This window comes from Fundulus heteroclitus, chromosome 5 (genome assembly GCF_011125445.2).
Source record: "Fundulus heteroclitus isolate FHET01 chromosome 5, MU-UCD_Fhet_4.1, whole genome shotgun sequence".
NCBI classification, from domain to species: domain Eukaryota; kingdom Metazoa; phylum Chordata; class Actinopteri; order Cyprinodontiformes; family Fundulidae; genus Fundulus; species Fundulus heteroclitus.
Window position 1 is genome coordinate 26,956,687 of NC_046365.1, and position 23,605 is coordinate 26,980,291.

Here is a 23,605-nt window from a genome sequence, read left to right on the forward strand (position 1 = left end):
AAGTAAGATTAGTGATATTTTTTAATAATATGACTCAACTAAAAGGGGAATGTACAGTGCCGTATAACTACTCTTAAAAGTACATGTTATTCCAAAAGTTACTCAAGTTAATGTAACTGAGTAAATGTAACTAGTTGCTGCCCGCCTTTGCCTATTAGTTTGTGTGTTATTTTTCTTTTCTAGAAACAATGTTATAATAAACTGATACTGTGTTCCATACCATAAAGAACAACAATTCTGACCAAAACTGCGCTTTGCAGGAAAACCCCCCCAAAAAAACCCAGAAAATAAATTAGGTAAAGGACTAAGCCTCAGGAAAACCCATAAATCTTCCTAACCACTAGATGGAGCCATCGTACCACAGCATAAACCTAACCAATTCACACAAGTTTCCTCTTGAATCTGCAGTAGTCAAAATATCACTGAGCTATATAATACACTGGAGTGCTAATCACCGTCTGTTTGAACGAGTCGCTTTGAAGCCACCAGCCGCCATATTGGTACTCCCTATTTCCCCTCAGTAACTAGGGAAGATGTGCGCTACAGCATCGAATAACGAGGATTTTCTCATGTTCAGGGGGGACTTAAGACTTTTAAAATGTCAAATGCCAAATAGTTTTATGTTATGTTCTAAAAAATATCAAGTACTGAGAAAGTCATGTGATGAAATATTTTGCATTTAATTCATTTAAATATATATGTTTAACATTTATAAATATATACATAACAATATACAAAAACATATATTTACATATGTGTATACATATATATACATATATACATATACACATACTTATATATACATATATATATTTAATATGAATAACATGTAAAATATCTCAGCACCTAATTTCCTAGTAGTTGACAGTGTTAGTACATCCACTGACTGTAGAATTACCTGTGAAACGTTTGTCACTCAGCCAGAAAACTGCTTGTTGTTGCAACCAAATCCTATGGGATTCTGTGAGAGTAGGGAGTAGCAAGATGGCGGCCAGTGACTTCAGTTCTTTGGCAAAATCAGCACTCCAGTGTATAATATAGCTCAGTGCAAAATATATATTTCTATTGTTTTTGATAAGACTAAAGCTAAAATTTCAACAATATTATTGCTGCGTACACAATTAATAAAAAATGTATTTGTAAGAACGACGTAAACGTTGCGTACTGTGCCATTTGCTGTAGCGTGTCTCTGACGTCATTTTACGTGTATTGCATGCAAAGAGTGAACTTGAACCACTTGGCTGTTTTTATGTTCTCCATGTGGCTCAATCAGGACAAACACAAATAACCGCACTTTGGCATGCCGCCCGAATCACGTGTACGCCGTTTGAAACGAGGGATTTGCGAAATAGTGCACCGCCGCTTTGTGCGACAGCCACGCTACTTCCTGCCATATAGTGAGCCAGCGATTCCTCTGCAGCTGGTGCAGCAGATCTCTACAGCATGTTCACGGGCTGCAGAGCCCCGCTGGCAGCTGCTTTAATCCACAGTTTTCAGTGAATATCAGTGATAGGTGTGAGGGGGAAAAAAAAACACCAGGTTCTAACTAAAACAAGGCCCAGCAAAAAGTGTCCACATCAGCTGGCGTGCGCCTCCAAAGACCGCCTACTGCAGCAGGTAATCAATAATGTTATGATCATGTAATTTTGCTGTTTTGATAACATGAAGCTGGATCCATGCAATCTGAAGGTTGTCTAAAGGTATATCAGGGGAAGCTTGGTTGGCCATTGTACTCAGTAATATCTTATTGAACCTTTAGTATCATAACAGCTGTGATCAATAGGATGGAACCGTCGCAGTTGGTCAATACTTAAATGTAAAGACGCATTGTCAGCCTGGACATGAACACTGAATGTATCTACAGAACCTTGGTTTTTGTTTTAAGTCATTTGTGGAAAGGCACTTTGCAGACTGCCAAAAAAACAAAAACAAACAAACAACAAAAAAAAAAAACAATTACACCCTGTTGCATGAAGTCTAGTTTGTTCCAATTTATTCCAATACCATTGCAATTAAGGCTTCCAGTTGGTCAGGTTTAGATTTAAATCCACTGACTGCTCAGTTCATGGCAATTATCATCAGAAAATTAGCTTTTTCAGATGTTTTCATGAGTTGCGGCTTGAAATGCAATCTGAAGCTAAACTGTGACCTTACAAAGGGTTTGGCAAATTATTGGAGACGAGATTTATTAATCTGGGTAGTCTTTAGTTTCCTTAATGATATTTCAAGGTCTATTCTCAAATCATCTGCATTAGTTATGCATAAGCAAATTTTCTAAAGAATTTAAGGCAGCTCATAACAGTTTTTGTATCTTCAAATACATGTTCAAACATAGCTGTCAAATGTCCATGTGTTGAATTAGACCTAAAGGCATACAATACAAGGTTTAATACAGTGCAATAGGCAGACTAGATGGATTGCATTTGATGAAAAAAAAAATACTTTAGTCAGACAATTTAACTTGGCTTAAAGTAGCGGCAAAATACTTTGCTTTGGATGTGAGAAAATGACATCTCCAGCACATAAAGTCTATGTTTATTTACAATTACAATGTATAGTTTAACATGGACATTTTTTTTTTTTTTTTACCTGGAGCCATTGAGTCTGGACCTGTGGCCTCAGCCGAATATGTGATCCAAGAATGACGTCCAGATCAGACTGTTCCCAACTCCAGTTTCAAAAAGTACAAAAGAAAAAATATATATACTCATTTTTTTCCTGATTTGAAGGCTTGTTTAGAGTTTGCAGAGAAAAAATACTTTTCAGGCAAGTTTTGAAAAATGTTAATTTACTCTTGTAAAGCAATCCTACTTGCCAGTGTCTTCACTAAGACAAATAGATCTGTGGTTTATTACCTAATGTCTTGCTACACAGCTTCAAGTATGTGTGCTGAGATTTTATTAACAAGTTAAAGTAAACTTTTCTAAATATCCATTCTCAGTAGACACAGTGCTTTTAGTCTCCGGGTATCCACAAAGCAAATCCAGATGTGGGGAATCAAAGTCATGTCAATAAAATCATGGGAATTGGCTATGCTACATGTGGCTGCAGGACCTAAAAAGTTTTCTCTTTAGCTGGAGGATGAAGACTGAAACAAAAGCTAGATGCCTTAGCCAGCCAAGTGACAAGAAACAGCGAGAAGGTTTGCTGTGCTTTGTTTTTGAATATTTTTAGTGTTTCAAATCTCAGGGAACTCTGGCAATGTTTATTCTCGGGGGGTAGAAAGAGCTTCATGGGATTAGTCAGGTTTTGATACATTTATGGAGTTGGATGTGGGAAATACAAAAACAGTGTTGTGTTGGTTATTGTTTTTGTTTTTTTGTGGGGGGCAGTCTTTGTATCTGTTCTGTTGATCTTTGTTATTGTTATAGCTTATAATAGATTCTGAATTGTTTTGTTATTTGGTTGTTATTACTGTATTTGCCTCTAGATGTCCTCAGTAATCAGACCTCCTGCTTTCACTCACTATTCACCTTTCTCAATATGTCTACTTTTTTCTTTGATTAGTCTAATATTAAATCGTGTTCTATTGCCACAGTCCCTGCTCACCTTACTTACCTCTCCTCTCTATGCTTTGCTTGGATTATTAAAAGAACGAAACCCCTGTCTTTCTACTTTGAGGTCCTTTTAACTTTTATCATACACAGCCTTTACCAATAAACAATACAACATTCTGAAAATAAACCTAATACACTCCTATTAAATAAGCAAACAAAAAAAAAAAAAAAATCTAAACAGTATTTATTTGGAAAAATGTTCCAAAGGAGGTCATTTGCTGGGCAAATGATAAATTACTCTTCATATCACAAACCGAGAAATATTCAGATACTACCCTCGAGGCAAATTCTTAATCTTTTAAAACCAATAAAACGTCTCACCAAAGAGTTCCTGTGGTTTAAAACCCCTTTAAAGAAGAGAGTTTCAACAGATATATAACATAAGTTATATATCCTATATAATCTGTTAAGCAGCTGATGGTAGGCTGGCTACCTGAGCAGACAGTTCAACTAATAGATGAGCTTTTACTACTCTGTAAAGAGCAGACAAACAGGTAGGTTTTATAGCCTAAAAATCCTATATCATATCAACAAGAGGTGCAGCCTTCATACGAAAATAAGAACATCATAAAATGTCAACGTAGCCAGCATCGCATATGGTCTTTCAGTATCAATCAACTGGTCTGATTGGTTGTACCCAACTTAGACACTACAACCCAATGAACAGAAGATTTATCCCATCAGCTGGGATGTAAAGGGGCTTATATTGATGAGCAATCTACATTTGTAGACTGTTTTACATTAAGTATAATTCCACAGAAAAAGGCATGTGTGTGCCTGTGTGCCTAAAACTATTTAACATACGCCCAACACTGTGAATTTGAACCTGTCCAGAGGACTCAGATGACTTCATCATTACCTCATCCTGCTCTGTTAGAGGACTTATCAAAAACATGTGGCTCCATTCTCCCTGCCCAGTGCAATTTAATGAAGCCTTGGACTCTGTTTTCTTTGTTAGAGGACATGAGTTCACAAACAAGCGGACTTGCGTATTCTTGCCTGTCTCTGTTCTTAGCTCACCATGTGTATTTTGTCAGATTTTTCTTGGTTTAGTCTGATAGTAAAGGAGAGGAATGAGTTAAACATGTGTTTAACTGCCTCTTACACCCAAAAGACCAAATGAAGATCAGGGGAATGCTTTAGATCTGAAATAGCACAGTCTGGACATTTCAGATTCAACACTCATATGGTGGCTTTCAGGGTGTTTTTCTTTTATATTAAACAAAAATACTAACATAATATCATCTTCATGGCTACAAAATCTGCACATGTAATACTCCCAACAACATCTTGTACTCCAGAATCTCAAAAGTTTCAAAGAGTACTTGTGATATTAAAAATAATAATAAACGACGTAAAGCATAGGAGCCTTCTTTCAGCCTACCTCGGTCAACGACAAGTGGATGAGGGTTACTGCTGTGCAATTCTATACGATAGCACAGTCTTTGAACTCTTACCTTTTTAAAATCTTGGTATACCTTAATACTTGCATCATGGTCCATGTCTGTTGACTGTTTTTAATGTTGTGGTTCTTTTTGGTTGAAGAGGTCAGACAGTACTGATGAATCTTTCGTGTTTTGTTTTTTGTCCACCGTCATTGTCCATAATTTGAAATAAAGGTGGGCATTGCAACTAGAGCTGTAGGATAACAGGGACATGTGTACTTGTCAGACAATTGCTAAAACTTGAAATTATACCAATATCCATTACAATTAACAAACGTTTTCAAACTTCTTTTTCATCATTACATTTTCTCCACCTCTTTCTGTGAGCTTTTGTATCTCAACCACTGAAAGTCAAATACTCTTGATGTGAAACAAGAGCAGATACCATCCATTTTGACCATCTCGCTAGCCAGTATTAATATTTGCTAGCAGAGTGGGAATGCATCACAGTTGATACTCAACCAATTGCTGCTTCTAAGCATTCCTTTGTGATTGTGATATAACATATGAAATTTAGCAACGATTATTGCAGGTAGGGCCACGATCCATACCTCATGACCATATGGGAAGCTTTTCACCTCAGCTCTAATGCCAGACAGACAGAGGAAAGGCGGTATTATCACCCTCTTCTGTCTGTTCATATTTTTCTTCAACCATCATTTATTAACAAGAAACCAAGATGCTTAAACTATTCCACCTGAAGAAATCCCTGACCCTCAATGTGAAGGGCATAATGAGCATTTTCATGGCTGAGAATCATGTCCTTAAACATAGAAGACCTATATCACCACCTTAGTGCAGTCGAGGGATTTCACCACCAATGTGGTCCTGAGAGACGTGTTGTCCGAGGGCTTTGCTAGCCACTTGTGGGGAGAGGACATAAGGTCTTGTTCAATGGGAGCTGGATGGAAGACAAGGGTTGGGTCCTTGGCTTGCTGATCCGGAGTGTAATGTACTAAGCAAGAGACTCAAAGGACAAACAGACCAGGAGTACATTTTACAGTTTTTTTTTTTAAATAATAAACTGGTAGGAGGCAGGAAACCACTGAATACTAGGACAGGTTAGTGGCTAGGGCAGATTGTAACAAGACACAGAAATTAGGTGGCAGACAAGTGCCGTTTATGACACTGCCACCCTATTAAAAACCAGGACAAGGCAGTGAAAGGATAAATCAACCAACAAAGAGCATCAAAGGTATTAAAGGTCGATTTATTTTGTTTCTGGCTAAAGATAGAGATCTGATTAGAAATATCTGATAAGTTCGGTGGAGACGACGAAGGAAAATAGTGGTGGATAGGGTTTAGTGTTTGCAGTGACAGTTTTATTATAATTACAATATTCAACAATAATATTGCAACTTTTTTGTTTTCCTTATATCGTCCAGTCCTGCCAAAGTCTAAAACCTTACTAACTTATCATTTGATAGCGGACTTCCTGAAGTGGTCTGCTGTCCTGTCTGAAGAAGATTGCCCTTCTATCATATGCACTAGTTAAAATGTAAACAGGTCACATTTAACATGAATGTACGCAAGACGTCAGCAGATCCTCCCATGCATCTTAGAGGGTCTTGCATAAATACAAGAGTGGAGCAGCCGGGGTAAACAGGGTCAACTTCTTACTACGCAAGAGGGAGAGGTGACAGATTTTTGGCCAAACGAGGTTTTCAGACAAACAGTGGTTCTTTTCATCCCCCACCCTTCCCCTGTTGTCTTCTTATTAAAGTGTCTCTATGACTCAAACATTTCTCATCATGAAAAGCTGACTTGGGAATGTTGACTCGGCCAGGCTATACTTTTCCTAATCTTGTGGAGTGGTCACGATTGATTGCATCTTATCTGTAATTATAGTTATTATCAAGTCAGCATACTTTATTAACTTGAGCTATTATGGGTTAAAAGTCAGGAGTTTTTTTTCTTGTCAAAACTCCAACAGTCTGTTTTTTTTTTTAAGCTCAGACGGTTGGGATTATATAACCATCTACACATTCTTTATAAGGTTAGATCCATAACAACTTGAGTCTTTGATCAGTTGAATCATTATGAAAAAATACCCTGAATGAGAAGGGAATGGCACTGACTCTGTGCTGTTTTGCCTGGGCTTCTTGCCTGTCATGTTGGTGAGTGTCCTTGCCTTTTACTGTGCCCCGAGGGCCTCCATTAATATGCAGATTAGATGAAAACTTCCAGGTCACCAACTCCATTCATTTGCCTGTCATTTCACATATTTACCAGCAGAGCTAAATTACTTGCATGTAAAGTCTGCGAAACGAGAGACTCATTAGTCAAGAGTTCATTCTTCATGGAGTGTTCACTTGTGCTTCGTGTTTGGGTGCATTTTTGGACCTGTGAGAAGATTTCATGGATGTCTGGCTTCTGGGTGTTATTCCACTCGCTGTGTGGGAATGCATGTAGGGTTTGTATTTTTGCAATTCATAGAAAGGTCCAACTACATGGATGCATACGCATGATATTTGAATACTCTAGTCTCATTTCGCCATTGCACAACAGCCTGGCATGTTGAGTCACAACATGAACCAGAGAATCACACGTTTATTTTGAAGGGGGGAAAAAAAAACATTTGACTAAAAGCAAATGAAATTTCCACTCTTGGCAAAGCAGTACAAAAGGAAACGTTCAGCAATCCTTACACAGCACCCCTTATATTCACACCTAACATCGATGTTAAATTTATTTGTATAGTAGATTTAGAAACAACAAAGGTTTAGCAAAATAGCTTTAACCAAAAAGTTTCCCAATTTAGCCAAAAAGCAATACAGCCTAAAATAACAATATTCTTTATTGCCATTACAACATACATTACAATAAAAAAAATTTCTCCACATTTAACCCATCCCCTTGGGGAGCAGTGGGCTGCCGCTGTGCAGTGTCTAGGGAGCATTCTGAGGCTAAGGGTCTTGCTCAGGGGCACAGAGTGGCAGGGAGTCTGTGGGAATTGAACTCAGAACTTTTTTAAATGTCAATACAATTTTAGGGAAGTTAATTTTTTTACTTATAATTTTTGTATGGTCCTGGGGTACTTTTAACTTGACAGTTTTTGCCGACGTGACAAAAAGACACCTTTTGACCTAAAACATTTAAATTAGACAACCCTGAAATAACAGATCCAAGCAAATACTTATTTCTAACACTGTAGCAAAAATATGGTCTTGTGCTTTAAATACGTCTCCTGTCTCACATTATTTTAATACTTAGCCTGGGTAGTTACATAAAACAGTTTTGGTTATTGTCACGTTTATTTAAAGTAAAGTTAGTTAGGCATTCAATGTTTGTAATTTTAGTAAAACGGTTTAGTGTTCAGCTGCTTGACAGAACGTTTTTTCTGTTAGCTCCGGAAACAACATCAAGAAATACTTATAAAAGAGGAAATGAAAATTTGTGAGTGCTTTTTCTGTGAACTCTTTTTCACCTTCCATGTGTCCAGGAAACACTCTCTGCTGCCTCCGTGTCCAAACACCTCCATTTACCAAATCATCTGGCAGGCACACCCCTGTATCTGTTCCGGCTTGTGTGCATGAACACACATGCATACACACACACCAAGCTATTGTTAAATCACTCACTCTGCAACAAATCCCAGCTGGCAGCGCTGAGCTCAGCTAGGTGCCGAGTCCTGATGTCACTGTGGATATCTACTGTATTTGCTTGTCTTTACTGTCCTGGGTCGGCTTGTTTACAGAGATATTATCATGCCCCCCACAAAGATGAGTTGCTGGGTCAGCACTGCTGAGCCTTGACGTTTTGGCATTTATTTGTTGTCCCGACTGACTCAGTGAAGAGCTTCATCGGTTCAGTGAGCTGGATTTGCATCTGATATTTGACGAGATGTGAACCTGAATGTCATCTTTTAAGTCAGTGCTGACATTTAGGTTGCAATGAAAGTGGTAATTTCGTCATGACTCATCACTCTGCTATCATTGATCTTCTGGTTCTAAGACATCACTTCTTACTCATTTGTATTGTTGTTTATTAAGTAGGAACATCTGCCCTTAAACGATAGGTTTCATTTAAGGTTAGTAATATGGTCAAGTGGCGATGTCGGTTTTAAGCCCCTTTTTTATTTCTTAATGTATTCTCTACTTTATGGTTAAACTTAAATTCAGAATTCTCCACGGTTACATGTTGATGTTAAATAAAACAGTTTCTTAGAAACAGCTCGACATTACAGAACTGTCTCCCTCAGCGTTATTGAGACCTTGCAGATACAATAAACCCACCAAGTTATTGGACAGAAGGACATGTACAAATAAAACCCAACTGAAAAGGATTAAAGCAAATCTACTTCAGTCCTTAACAAAACACACTACTGCCTGTGAACTGTTAATGGACTTTATGCTTGCTGTGTCCACTTTGCCTTCATGTGGAATTTTAGACACATTGGGAATTGTCTACCGCTGATTAGTAATGATATACCCTGAATCTTAATATTTATACTCAAGTGTTCCAACCCAGATAATTTTTTAATGTACGCTGTGGGTGCACAAATAGTCACCAAGTTTAGTTGGAAATAAATCCAGGTCTCTTGCCATGTCTCCAAATAGAACATTCGTTATGTCGAGGTCAGTGAATGTTCGTAAGTGCAGACAGAACGTCTGCACAGTATAGCATGAGATAAAGAAACATCATTGCTGTCTCTTAGTTGCAACACATATGTGAAGGAATGTTTCAACAGGTCCGAAAAATCCTTGACAGCCTCACTTAGCTGGAGATCTCATTATAGATGTTGGAGTGTGAGAAGGGTAGAAAGACAGTGCTGAAGCATTATTTTTGTGAAAGCAGCTTTTGTTTCACACCATTGATATGCAGGACAGACACTCCATAGTGTCAAAGGTGTATTAGGAATCACAGCATGTCATCTTCAACACGACGAAAGGCCTTTACAGAGTCAAATTTACAACAAGTTGAATAGTCTTGATCCATAATGCCATCAATCATCGTCAACTTTCCTCCCATTTCCAGCTTTACTCCATATTGTATTCTGCTATTTTGAGGTGTGTGGCATCTGGTGCTGCCTAAAATTCAAAACCATGACCAAACTCACATTGTGCTTAAGCCTTAGTTTCGTGTTGACATAAATGTTCCTGTAGCAGTAACATTGTATAGGCGTATGCGCCATCTGCCTCTGCGTTGTAATTTTATTGCTGTGCATGTCCCCTGCTAGAGGCTTGCTGCAGGTTATTAGTTCCGCATGTTGCATTTGCAATGCCCCCTGGCATGCAAATCTATATATGTCTATAGTGTGTGTGTGTGTGTTTTTTGTATAGTGTGTGTATGATAAATACATTTGCATGCTTATTTAACTGGACTGTTGACTTTTGATTAGGCCCGAGTGTATTTCCCTCGTGGCTGTTGAAAATTTTACACTCTGTTATTTACAATGCGATAGTGCTTGTTAGGCTTACATTGGTTGTCGTATTGGCATTAGAAACCTAATTGATTTTATAGTTATATTTTACATGATCACACTAAAGCCATCTATTTTCTCCAAATAATCTTAAAAAAAAACATGTATTGAAATGTCAGCCAAATGCTAGTTACAGTGTACTGAGCTCACATACAGAACCTCCATCTGTCACAATTCCCACAGGTTACCTCTCACCCTCCTCTACTCTGCCCTCACATCGTTTTTTTCCCCCCTCATTACAGATAGGAACCTGGTGAGATTAAGCAGAAATAAACAAGCTGAAGCATATTTCAAGCTGCCACACCCAGTGTTGCCAATGTGTTACAAGTTCCAGTTACTCAAGGAGCAACATTGCATTACATCCTGTGCATTCAGATCGCAACAAAGCAGTTTGTTACAAGAGAGATCCACCCTAAAATTGTTCAGTACAGTTTGTTTGTTAGTATAATGAGCTCAGTTCTCCTTGTTAGTCCTTTTTCCAAGACTCTCAGGAGTTTTAGTTTGGAGTTATTTGTTGTTAGAAATGTTTCAAATATCTCATCTGTCAGTTTGTTTGCCAAAATCTAAAAGTAGAGAAAATTAGCCAAGAACAGGTGGGATGTACAGTACCTTGCAAAAATATTCAAAATCTGTGAACTTTGTTACATTTTACCTTATGATAACCAAAACCTTCACTGTATTTTTTCTTTTCTTTTTTAGATGTGATGTGATAGGTTCACAAAAAGTAAGCCATTAATGGGAAGTTGAAGAGAAATGATACATGGTTTTCTAAAAAAAAAAAAAAAAAAAAATTGTAGAAAGAAATCCAAAGTATGGCAAGCATTTATTTCCAACCCTCTTTACTGCGATACCCCTAAATAAAATCCATTGGAAGCAACTGCCTTCAGATGCCACAGGACACAGTTATGGAGATGTTTTATAAACAGGGCGATGTTATAAAAGAAAATTTGAAGCTTTAAACATCTCACCAAGGACTGTTCAGTCCATCATACGAGAGTGACACAATTGAAAATCCTACCACTACATGGCCGTCCACCTAAACTAACTGGCCCCACAATGACGACCTTAATCAGAGAAGCAACCCATGGAAATTCTGGAGGTGCTGCAGACATTCATAGTTCAGTTGGGAGAATATGTTGACAGGACAAACATTAGTGATGCACCCCACAAATCTGGGCTTTATTGAAGATTATCAAGAAAAAGGCCATAAGAGGTTCTGTTTTCCCTGCATATGTTTTTTTTCGGTGTCCTGCAACTTTTATGTGTCTCTGCTTCAACATATTTGAGTCAAATTATCAGGTCATGAGCATGACTCTGGGGAACTTGGCTCCATCCAAATACCTCTAGTTATAGCTCCTAGCTCCTTTTTCTTGACCTTTCATGGGGTCAACAGTAAGAACTCTATCACGGGTAGAAAAGGAGCTTCAGACTGCTGTGCCGATTTCAGACAGCCCTTTAAATCCAACGTCATTACGGAAATGCACATGGATGATCAAATCCGGGCCCACAGCTTTCCGAAAATGAGCTACAAAGTGCACGCTCTTGTTCTGGTTTAGATCAAAGCATATTTATGTTAGAATAGTGTAACCAAAGCTGGAACCTAAGCCTTTAGGCAATGTGTCTCTATTGTTCATTCTGGAGCATTGTGACATTCTGCATTTTATAATCGTTAAGAGAAACCAAATACAGTGAAGTGTCCACTTTTTTATATTGTACAGAACACGTTTTTAATATTTTATTTTGAAACAAATTTTGGGCAGCTACGTATACATCTTGAGACCAGCTTTAAGTTTAGATCTTGTTTTTCTTGTTTCTGTGAGGCAAGCATTCGTCCGAAAAATATACTGTTTACGGGATAAGTTCACTGTCCCGAGGATGCTGAAAAACAGACACACACACACACACACACACACACACACACACACACAGTTTCCACTGAGGATGTGTCTGGTCGGAGACAGGGAGAGATACCCTATCAGATGTTCCTGGTGTTGTGTCACATGTCTTGGACTCTTGTCGCTGGATGGGAAGTATGTGAAGGCAGAATTTCCTCTACCTCAGCAGAGGAAATCACAGGATGCGACCCAAGTTTTGTTCCGTCTTTTCAGGATGGTCACAGATACATTTTAGGTTGGAGGTTAGAGGAAAAAATGCAAACATAAGGCTGTTACATATCCTGATTTTACTGGTGTCTTGGCATGGTATTTCCCTAATGGTTGTTTTCAACTTCGTTAAGTGATGCCATCCATCTTGGGATCAGGAAGGCTTTGCTACAGGACGTAATGTTAATATTTTGAGTTTTAGCCAAATTTCGATGCCATTCTTTGGAAAAATCTGTTTAATGGTGTAGGACGTTAGAAACTAAGTAAAATAGGCTTGTTGTTGAAGTTTATGAGTGTGTGGTTAGCATTTTTAACATGTACAGTCTTTCCATCATGAGGACCCAATCCCATAGCAAGACTTTCTTTTTGTTAAGACAGCTGTTTGGTGGATCTGTTGAGAAAGTCTTTGCTTTTAAGTGAATGATTATATGTAGACAAAACCATTTAGCCCCGAAGACTGAAGTGTGGCCATTTGGTGATTTAAGAGGATGATATTTTTTGTAGGCTCTTTTTTAGAAATGTATATTATACCCTGCTTCAAATAACCAGGATATAATCTGCAAAACCATTGACAGGTTATCCTAACATTTATGGGTTTAACGATACAGTTGGTAGAAAAGACAAAATGATACATGATCCTGGGTGTACCACAGCTTTATTGTAATATTAGTTTCACAAATACAGTAAAGATTTCATGAATTGGAAACTGTCTTTAGGGCGAAAGTAATAGTGCACTGTCGTCAAGATGCTCAGCTGTTCTGGTTTCTCCGTCAAGCCAGGCGCGGTTGTTTTGAGCTTAGCAGACAGGCGAACGCAACGAAAAGTAAAAAAAAACGGCAGTACTACAAACAATGACTAACACAGTGAAGGTATGAACATCAAGCTTCCCGCAGCGCTATCTTGGCGAGGCGGCCGGCCGGCCGCCGCCGACGCCTCGCCAGTTTTATTATTATTATTATTTTTTTTTTTTTTATGTAGGTCTCGCCAACATAAAAAAATTAAATAAATAATAATAATAATAATAATAAACTCGATATGCTTGCATGTTTATTTGACGTTAACACGCGGTTCTTTGTTTTTGTTTTCGCCTGTGCATATAGTAAATGGCAGGGCAAAAACACATGGAGTTCTCGTAAAGCGAGACTTCTGTGTGTGCGGGCCGTAAGCTCCTGCAATTGCAAGTGCGGTATTTCCCCCACAGACCACCAGGGCGGCCTAAAGAATCAATAAGTACAATAAGTAAATAAAGCAACTTTGCTTTACCATGTTTAGCCTTCCACTTATCCTCTGGAAGTCTGTTTCTTATATTCTAAAATGCTTTTGAAAGTTTTACATTTAAAAATCAAAAATTGACGCAAAGGAAGCCTTCCAACCTCCAAGAATCCTGTTCATAACCAAACATAAATTATCAAAACATATCTGGAAACATGCAAAAGGTTGGTTAGCAACCAAAAGAAGTTGACTGCGGTACAACTAATATTAGATTTTTTTTCCATACAGTATTGAGAAGTTTATAAATACTTTTCTGCAAGCTGTTTTTTATTAAAATGCAAGGAAAATAATATTTTTGCTAGAACTCCTATTACATTTTTTATTATATTTTGAGAGATAGCCATCTCATTTCCTTTCAGACACAAATTTCTTGGTTGAATAAAGATAATTTTGAAATCGAAAGTAGCTTCCTGACAGCAACTGAACACACATGTTTTAATATCAGGAGATTTTTGTGAACAAGATTTACTATTATCAAATAAAACAACTCAGGATTTATTTGGCTCAAGCAACCCTCAAACTCGACACCTTTCAGTTACAGTATAATTTCTACCCACTTTTTTAAAAGTCTGTGTTTCGTTGACGCCTCGGTCTCAATGTTTTTTTTTAAACCATGTGTTCAGAATTAATCCAATTTGGATTATCATAATGTTGTTCTGGGATGGAGAATTTTCAGCTGCTTTGGGGTCTGACTCTTCTATTGATGCTGATATAACCATGGATGGTCTTGTAATCTGAGCTGATTTATTTTTGATTGCATACCTTGATATTTATGTGGTTTGCACCATAATGAAGTTGTTTAAAAAATGTTTTAAATTAAGAATATTTTGAACTCAAGAGACCTCCACGTCTCCTGGTTGGTTCGACTTTTAAAATGACTACGCTGATTTTGCAGTTTATGTAATGGATTTATGAGAATGTGTTACTAAATGTTTTCATTTGTGAAAATAATGTTGAGTTATGCCCTTTAAAAAAATAGAGAAAAATGTTGAAGTGCTATAAATGGAAAGAGTAAATTGATTATGCTTTAGTTTTAATATAATATTGTTATCTACACTTTTAATCACATGAAGCAGAATATTGGCTGATCGTTGCCTTTGTCACGGGTGGTGTTGCCAATGTGCATGAAGTGCCTCATTAAATAGGTCTAACAAATGAATGATGTACCTTGCCAATATTACCAGTTTTGAATTTAATTGATTTGTTGCTGCAGCTACAGTCAAACACATAAAACAGTGAGCCTGTGCGGTTCTTCTGGGTGTTTTGCTCAGCTCTGTATGTGTGTTTGCACAAATGTGTGTATGAAATTGTGCTTGCATTGGTCCAGACCTGAGCAGCCATGTTTGTCATCTTCTTTAAATATATTTGACCCACCTGTGACTTTACTTAAATTATTGTTAGAAGAAAATCCCCCAAACTGCTGATCATTCAGATTGACTTTTTACACCAAAATGCATTTTACAAAATACAATTTGTAGTTTCCTTCTGAATAGACACAGCCTGATAATCAAGGTTATCTAAGGTTATCTCGATAGGTTAAAAAGTGTAAATTATTTTATCACTTCAGTTTTGTCAGCCCCTTTTATAAGAATGATGATATTAAAGTGTTGCATGATGAAAGGTGTGACAGTCACTCTTCTAATCTGTGGGTTTTAATGGTATATATTTTAAAGTCTGACCTCTATTATATTCATATGAAGTAACATCACCTGCTGGTAAAACTAAACCGGTAACGAGTCGAGGAAATATGAACACTCAGAATGTGTCTGGGTTTTATATAATGAGGTTAAAGAGGGTAATGCTGTATTGCTGGACAGTCATATCTGCCAGATCACCAAGGCCACCGCAGCGGTCAGCGGAAACACTTGTTATGTAACTGTGCTGGTTTTTCTCGTCTCTGCATCTCCCCTCCAGCAAGATATCATTTGTTTGACAAGTCCAGGGTTTACTTTGAAACGGATTAGTGTTATTACCAAGCTTGCTGCAGAAAATATGAACCCACATTTTTTATTTTTTTTTTGGTACTCGCAGTTAAAAAAAACAAATCACAATTTTATTGAAAAACAACTTTATTTCATTAACTTAATTCACTAAATTAAACATATGATATAGATTAATTACACACAGAATAATGTTTTCAAGCCTTTATTTCTATTAATTATACTTTTCTACTAACAGCTAATGAAATAATGACATTTAGCATTAGAATATTACGTCAGAACAACACACACAGAAATATGGAATTAATGTAAAGTATGTTTAATACCTGAATATAGGTTGCTATTTTCAAAGGAGTTCTTTAATCTGATAAACAAGCCTCATTGGAACGCATAATCAAATTTATTGATTATGACTGTAAAGTGCATAAAAAGCCGATGCCTGTGAGCTAGTTCAGTCTGTCAACTCAAGCTGTATTGCTGCTTCACATATAATCTTTCACATTCTTTGTAGAATATATCTGCTGGCATGCCCTACCAGTTTTAGTGGGCAGCTGCAAAGCACCCTGCTGCATTCTGCATATCATGCACTGTGTCTGCCTGCCGATACCAGTTTTCTGTCTCTTCAGCCCCTCCAGCATCCCAGCACCCCCTTGGACTTCGTGGACAGGGTCCTTTCGTACATTTAAAGTAAAAATGCTATTTAAAAACCGGGAAATATTTACTAACGGTTTAAATTCCTGTCATTTCACAAATGACTAACCTTAGCTCCTTCGTTATTATTTAGCGTTAGGGGTGACCAACATGAAAACATATCATAATTCGAGTGGTAACATAGCCCAATATGATTTCACCAGTTGTCAATGTAAAACATAGCTCATAAAGACAGGTTTGTGAGTATTTAGGCCAAAAAACATTTCTGAACAGATTTTGTTTTGTGTTCATACTTAACGTGCCAATTTGTTTAATTAAAAGCACATTGGCATGGACCTCTTCCTTTCCCTGTGCCATAATTACCACCAACTGTCAACAGACTGCACTTTTATACATAATTTGACAAACAGATCTGGTCTTTAAATATAGCTATAATTTTGGCTGTACATACATAAATAAAGCTTTTACTAATTGCATGCATAATAATAAACAACATTGTGTTCAAACTGCATCAGCTCATAAAGTATAGTGTACTGTGTGTGTAGTTTCAGACTCGTTTGATACGAGTATCAGCAAATAGCTTCATGAATTTGCCTCTTTGTGATACCTTTTTTTATACTTTTACCCAACTCAAAAATACATTTAAAGGTACATGTATATATCCACATTATATGCTTAAAAAAGACCAAAAACCATTTGATTCTGACGATATAAGGTTATATACACCGAGCGTCCATCCTGATAGTGTTTTGATAGTCTTTTTTGAGCCTAAATATAACCCCCTCAACAGACGTGGTGCCATCTACCGGCAGTATGGTGTAACTATCATAATGCCGGTTTGCTTAATTAATAAATCACTTGTAAATACTGAGCCTGACCCTCTGCAATGCCTCACAGTAAAGCGGCAGCTCGGCGTGATCGAAGACCAACCGTTATTAATTAAATGCTAATAGCCGTTAGCTGCTTCCTTGTTTTAACCCCTGCTGCGCATGCGCAATGTTTTACTTCCGTTGTTGTTAAAAAATAAATGCGAAAGGCTTTATTTACTAACAAATTGAACAAAAACAAAGCATAAATAGCAACTAATACGCCAGCAGGACGTGATAATATTTCATAAAAAACTTTCTATGCAATCAGAGTCAACTTCTGACATATAAATAAAAAAAAAGGGTCAACGAGTAACGTGGCTATGCACCTTTAATGTGAATGGTAACAAGAGGCATTTTTGTGACACTAGTGGCCTTTCTTTGAAAGTAGGTTGAACTGGGGTGAGAGAAAAGGGGAAGACCGACGCCTCCATACATTGGTCTCGTGGAATACCCCTGCACCGTCACCCTGCCCCAGCAGGGCACCTTTAGCGGATTAAAGCTGTTTTATGAGGAGAATATAATTGAAATATATGTACAAGAGCAAAGAACAGCAATGAACAGCATGTGCCATACTGATAACATCTTCATCTGTCTCTTTTGAGAGATTGTCAGCATGTTCAAATTCTTCACGCTACAATATTGTTACATTGCCCAACCCTAGGCCTGATAAGACTGAATGGGTGAATGGGTTATAGCCTATTTTTAGTTCTTAATTTGTTTTTAATCAACGGAATGAGCTCCGACTCTTCGTGGTTGGAAGGCCTTCCTGCCATCATCCTAATCCTCCATCTTCAAATTCAAGACAATCTGGATGGTTCAGATTCAAGTCAGGCCACTCAAACTCATGTTACTTCCAGTCAAAACAAGGATTTTAATAAAATTCAATGATTACTTTTAATTTGACCCAACACCTAGGGGTATGAAACATCTTCTGCTTAACTGCGTTTCTATCACCATCAATTCGGAAGTGTGCCGCTAATGTTTGTAGACCTCTACGTTTTACCCTCCTGGAGTTTTTCCAAAATATTTTTGGAAGGTTATCTGGGACAAGTCCTAAAACTCCCACCGACCAGTTATCATCATAGTGGAATTCAGGCTCAGCAACCTTAACAATAACACATCTCACATGTCATCAGTCAGCTCTTGTTCTCCCGCGGCGAGCTGTGCACCCTGGTGTTGACACAGTTGGTGTTTTCGTAGATGACATAGATGATCATTGAGGGAAAACTGATTCCTTTGGGCTTCCTGCAGTGTGCTGTGACTGGCAATACAGAGCGGAACGCACAATCCACTTCCAGTTCTGGAAACTCTCAAATCTCTTTAACAAATAAACAGGTAAAGGCTTCAAAACAACCAGGAGAATTTCATGGTGCAAATCAAAATGTATTTTTTTTTAAATGAAATACTAGTACTGTCAGGGCTACAAAAGCAGCATTGTAAAATAAATTAAATTGCTTTGTTAGAAATTCGGTTGAGGTGAAGCTTCTGTTAATCTGAATGTGCTGTGCCTTTCAAAAGTACTCACATCCCTTGAACCTCTTCAAATCACATTATAGTAACAAAATTTCAACATCTTACAGAGCATTGATTGCTCCATCATCTCAAAAGAGAATTAGTATAGTACTACTGCAAACCTACCAACACAAGGTCATGCTTTTAAACTGACAGGCTATGCAAGGAGAGAAATTTAGAGAAACCCAAGACCTGTGGTGACTCTTGAGGAGCTGCAGGGATTCCAGACATGGAAGAAGCAGCTCTGGTCAGATTTGACCTACATAAAGAACATTATGTGTGGAGAGGAAACTAAAACTGCAGCTCATACTGAGCACACCATCCCTGCTGTAAAACACGGCGGTGTCAGTGTCAAATTGTCAGGATCCTTTTTCTTTAGCACGGATATGTTAACTTGCCACCTGGTACGGGGGAAGCTAAATACAGGTCAATGATGGGAGGCGTGGTTTAGAGGCTCAATTTTCAATACGTGTTACAATAAAACTAACAAACCAGCGAACAAACAAAATAAAATCATCTGAGAATTTGTGGCAAGACTTGACGACAGATGTTCACATCTTTGGGTTATTTTGCAAAGAATGGGTAAAGATTTCAGATCCTAGATTTGCAAATGTGCCACAGACCTAGCCCAAAACACCTGCAGCTGCAGATACAGTTACAGTGAAAGGTGGCTCCAAAAAGGATGGGCTCATGGGGGTGAATACATCACTTATTTTATTTTTTTTATATTTCTAATTAAAATATGAAAAACGTGTATCATTTTCCTTACACCGTATCCCTGTAAAGTCTTAATCATATCATAGAAGACAAAGCTTTGTAAATTCATAGTTTTACCTTAAATGGCTTCTGTGTTTACACTTTGTTAAGACAACATACTGAGATTTCCTTCATTCGTTTTTATTTATTTCTATTACAGTCCTCTAAAACAGCCAACCAGACAGCTTTATAATAAAATCATACAACTCATTCAAAAACAAATAAAACATAAAACAATTAATAAAAATTAGAAATCTGGAATACAATGTAACATTACTACTGAGTATTAAAAGCCTTTCTGAATAAAAGCATCTAAAGTTTGGACCCAAAAATGCCCAGGTTAGTAATTTAGTGGAGTGGATCCAGAGGGAGCTGGTTCCAGAGTCCGGGTGCTGCAGCTGAGAAGGCCCGATCACCCCGAAGTTTATATTTAGTGCTCAGAACATTCAGGAAGAGCTACGACAAATCCTTTCATGGGAGCTCAAGATTTCCTTTATTTGTGTTTTTGTTCCTCTATATTACAGACCTGAGAAAACACACAGTGGGTGAACAGCATTTTGGATAAATGCTTATTTCTGCCTGGAGCTGTGTCAGATGTCCTAGCCTTGGATACTTTCTGTGGCTCAGACATTTTAATGTCCGGTTGCAAAAGTCCTTGCAGAGTGGAACACATGAAGTAAAAATACGTTTTTTTTTTTTTTTTTTTTCATGGCGGACAAGACGTGATTAAGTTTAGAGGGCAGTCCCTTCAGAGGCGAGAATTTCATGTGTCTCGTTTCAGCTATTGAGCTTTTACACCTGTTGATTATAGGGGACAGCGGTGCTCTATTCAGAGTATTGTTTTACAAACAGCAAGTACAACAGGGTGGAAATAAAGGAGGAAACATTTAAGTGAAGCGTTAAATGCAATGGAAAGTTTTGGCCTTTTGTCACTCAGCTTCCTATCCCCCTTTGTGGTTTGTGTCGAGGACAGAGCAGCCAAAAGGAGAGCCCGTTTTGGAAAGCCTTGAACAAATAACAAAGCTTTGGCTAATGGTTAACTTCAAGGCTGCTTTTGGGCGGACCATTTGTGTGCTGAAAGTCGTTTCTTTAAGAAATGTGTGTAAACGCTGTCTTGCTTAGATTACATTGAGCAAAACAGCCACAAGGAGTCTTTCCGTGTTATTTTTGAATGCTGCAGCAGTTAAAGCACGTGTTGGAGGAAAATAATGCATAGAATCCCATCAACGGAGCATTTTCTGCAGTAGCTTTGCAGTTCTGATGTTTGCTCTTCTCATTCTTTCTAGCTCAGATGCTAAAGCAGCACTCCCATATCTGCCAGCTGCTAAAGTATACCTCACTGCTGCTTACAACGGTTGAAGTCCAACTCCAGTTTTGTTTCCTTCCTTGAACCTTTATCAACGCCTTCTGAGTTTTTGCATTTACTTTATGCACCAACCAGGTCAACATAGTGCGTGGTCGTTTTGTTTGATTTTACTTGCACATGACTTAATGCTTCCTTTATTATTGTTTGTGTCAGATAAAATGCTCTTAAAAATCCTTCTTAAGTTTCATTTCCTATTAGTGTCACTGTCATTTCTTCTCTTCTTTTCCTGTCAGTCAGTATGTTCAGCTATTACCTGTAAAAGGCTGTTAATTGTGTTGATGGATGCCATGTTGACGTCTGCCGTTTAATCAAACGGCACATTTGTTACAACTTTAGCAGTTCGACAGAATTTAATCTTGGTTAATTTCCTATGTAATTTGTGCTTGCCATTTCCTAATACATATTTTTGAAACTAGAGGGTAAAGAGCATCTTTTTTGATGACTAACAATATTGTTTCCCACGCTGAGTGGTGTGAGATAAAATTCATATCACGGTATAAATCAGATCCCTTCATGGTAACGGTATATATTGCAGTACAAAATTTAAGGTTGAAAATGTTCATAAAAAGCAAAGAAATTAGAATTTTAACAGCAGTTATCGTGCAGAAAACAGTAGTCATAATGAAACCCAGCACTTTATGCTGCATATTATGATCTCGGAAGGTTGGTGCGCGCTGTATTGTGTCGTTTCGCTACTTTTTTGGATGTATTCCCCCAGCGGTGCGTTGCTTTGTGCAGCTCGAAGTGGACTCTACGTCAAGCTAATAAAAGCTAGCGTTAGCTAATGTGGTTCGGGCGATTTCTAGCTACCCCAATGTGCGTTCAAGAGCTTTTCTGACTTTTCTACGTTGCTCTCAAACATCCGTGTCGTACTGACCTTGAGCGCAACGGTCTAAGTTCAGCGTAACTTTGACAACTTTCTGTCGATGATCTATTAAACCCGAACCAGGTCCAAATCGCTGACGTAGCATCTTTTTTTTTTTTTACCAATTCCTTCAGCTCAGATGTCTCTATGCTTGCAATCATGTTTAGGCATGTGTGATGATGTAACAGTGGATAGGGCGGTAGACGGCAATCTCTACTGTAGATCAAATCCATATCTTTTCTACCGTCTATCGCATATACCGCACAGCCCTGACACAGGGTTCCCATAACACAGCTATCAATCCTTAACTGGGCATTAAGCCCAAGACACACCGCTTGCGTCTGATCCTTCACGCTCCGATCCAGGTTTTTTTCTGACATACTGGCTGTGTGACAAAGTATACATTTACTGAAATATTTTCTAGATTATTTATTGAGCGGTGTGTTTCTGGATGAACCCATATCGGGGGCATATCTGGCTGGAAATTGAGTACAGTTTACCTTGCGATTCAGAGATTTTACTTTGTATTTACCACCCAAAGCAGATGTGTTTTACTTTGTCACGTGTCTCTCTTCTCGTCTGGCTCATGACTGGTCCCATCATATTGCTCCGTATTTCTGATCAAGATAGCTGGATCTGGTCAGAACTATGCAGACACAGTTGCAGAGAGTCACAAGCGGTCGCCCGGCCCGTTTCCATTTCAAAACCAGTTTTAATTTTCTACGACTTCAGCCAATGAGATTTTCTGTCGGATCGGAGGCCAACATCGGTTCCGCTGTGTCTTGACCTTTAGTTAACTCCATGTAACCACAATATAATAAACTAACATCTTGCTCTGCTGAGGATTGTGGAAAGAGTTTGTTCAGTGCTAGGCTAATGTTACATAGTTTTCTGGTCTATAACTTGGCACTTTGCTTTGATTTTGATGATTTTTTTTTAACAACTTACTCTTGCAGCTGCACTCTGTGGAGTGTTTGCTTGTGAAGGAACCTGCAACAGAACATAACTACAAACACAGAAAGTTACACTGCTTTTCACCATACTATTACGGCTCTTCACCTCAAAGGGTCATTGGAAAGTCATTGTAAAGTTATTAGATGAAAACATATTTATTGTGCATGATCCATTGATCCATAAGCCTTGCTCATGAATAAAGGCTGTTTTTTTTTTTTTTTGCTGCACAAAATTTGGCTTTTTGGCTTACTTACTTAAATAACAATAATGATAGTAACAAAATAATAATAATAATAATATGAAGCTTGTCTCACTCATGTAGTTGAGAATGGTTATTTAGGCGTTATTCAACAAATTAACGTTAACTTCATTCATTACAACGGTAGTAATCAGCCTTTTTATTTTATTTGACTTTCCCACATGCTTCCCACTGAAGCTGACATCTTTGGTATTTTGCCCATATTTCCCATTTTAAATGCAAACCACAGTAAAGCTGTGTGGCTAAGCTCCCAATGCTCCAATTTATAAATTATCCTACAAATAAAGTGGATTAGCAGCTGTTGGTGTAATCCCTTAACGAGTGTCATTGTGATTTGGGTGTTGAGTTTATCTTAGACTGATGACAGAAATTTAGATGTAATGTAAACTAATGAATCAACTTAGGCAGCTTGCATTTTGTCATGCCCCTGGTTCTAGTTAGTGATAAAAGTTACTATTTCTTTGATGACATCAAATCTTTCTTTTTGCTTTCTCAGTTTTTTTTATACAAAGATACAATATAGCAAGATACAATTTTAAACTTCGCTTTTAAGTTCTAATATATTCACCAGCTAATTTAATTGAATTCCTGTCTGTTTTTATTTAACTAGCTCTGTTGTGACATGTGAAACTTAT

The 23,605-nt window shown here is 37.8% G+C and overlaps 1 protein-coding gene across 1 annotated transcript in view; it reads left to right on the top strand.

Annotated features, from left to right (window-relative positions):
* Window positions 1-1,431: 1,431 nt before the first annotated feature.
* The window catches only part of LOC118563188 (gamma-adducin-like), a 109,259-nt gene continuing 87,085 nt past the window's right edge, over window positions 1,432-23,605 (top strand). Inside the window, exon 1 of the mRNA XM_036137328.1 lies at window positions 1,432-1,617. The gene's annotated coding sequence lies outside the window, so the exon portion shown is untranslated. The remainder of the gene's footprint in view (window positions 1,618-23,605) is intronic.